Source organism: Tupaia chinensis, unplaced genomic scaffold (genome assembly GCF_000334495.1).
Source record: "Tupaia chinensis unplaced genomic scaffold, TupChi_1.0 Scaffold000248_2, whole genome shotgun sequence".
In the NCBI taxonomy this organism is placed as follows: Eukaryota; Metazoa; Chordata; class Mammalia; order Scandentia; family Tupaiidae; genus Tupaia; species Tupaia belangeri.
Genome location: NW_006159727.1, coordinates 680,415 through 681,850, shown reverse-complemented (window position 1 = coordinate 681,850; position 1,436 = coordinate 680,415).

The following is a 1,436-nucleotide window of genomic DNA, read 5'->3' as shown; positions in this document are numbered from 1 at the left end:
TGGCACCAGAAAGTCAGGCCGGCTGCAGGCAGGGAGGTCGGTGGTGGTGGTGGTGGGGGTGTGTGTGCGTTGGTCATGGCTGCTCTGCTGAAAAGCACATGCAGTCCCCAGAACCCACGTGCCTGTGTGTGCTGGGAGCCTAAAGCTTGATCATTTCCTGCAGGCCAGAGGAGGAAGTGGCCTGCCAGGTGGAGTCACGCCTGCAGCCTGGGCAGGCACATGTCCAGCCCACGAGGAGCCAGTTTAAGCATCTACTTGGCTCTGGGACGCGGCCGCCCTGTGTGCTGCCACCAGCCAACTTGTCTGCTCCTGTGAGCTTCCTCAGGGGCAGCCGTCCGCTAAAGCAAATGCCCCACTTTCCCCCAGAGCAGTGTTGTCGGATAGAACTTCCTGTGAGGGTGGAACTGTTCTACCTCTGCGCTGTCCTGGGGGGAGCCACGAGCCACATGGGTTACTGAGCACTTGAGATGTGGCCCTTAGGACTGAGGGACTGAATTTACTTGAACTAATTTACTTTTTTTTAAAGAACTATTTTATTTTACTTTATTTATTATTAAGATTTATTTTCCTGGGACCAGCAGTTAGTGTAATGGCTATGTCGCTGGACTCCCATGGAGTTGACCGCAGTTCGAGTCCCGGACCCGGTGGCTTAAACTCAAGCCGGGTGTGTGTGCGTGCGTGCCCAAGATCCTGAGAGGAGAATGGAGGAGAAGGGATTGCGGCATGGCCCTCCACCCCTGGAGGGTGATTTCTCGCTTTCTATCTCTCTGTCTGTCTCTGTCTTTCTGGCGAACGCACGTGCCCTATAGCAAAAAAAACTCTCAAAAAAATAAATTAAAAAAAAAAGATTTATTTTCCAGTTTTGATCAGAGAAAGAGAGATGAGGGAAAGTGAGAAAGCAAGCCACCAGGTTTGGGACTCGAACCACAGTTGCCCATGTGGGAGTCCAGCGCCCTCAACCACCACACTGGCCCCATAACTTTAACTAATTTAAATAACCACTCTGAGGCCAACCTGGTGGCATGGTGGTTAAGGTGACTGGATCCCACATGACTGACTGAGCCATTCGAGTTCCGGACCCAGCAGCTTGAAAATCACACTGGGTGTGCATGCGTGCCCAAAATCCTGAGAGGAGATCAGAGGAGAAGGGATTGTAGCATGGCCATCCGCTCTGTGGAATGCCCTCTCCCTCTTTCTCTCTCTCTAAATATATATATATACATATACCACTCTCTCTCCAGCTAGTACCTGTATCCTATAGCAAAATTAATAAATAAATAAATAAAAATAAAAAATAGCCACTGGGGCTGGTGGGTGACCTGTTGGTTAAGGCACTAGACTCCCATAGTCGACCACAGTTCAAGTCCTAGACCCGGCAGCTTGCTTTCTCACTTTCCCTTTCTCTCTCTCTGTCTCTCTCTGGTCAAATTCAAAAA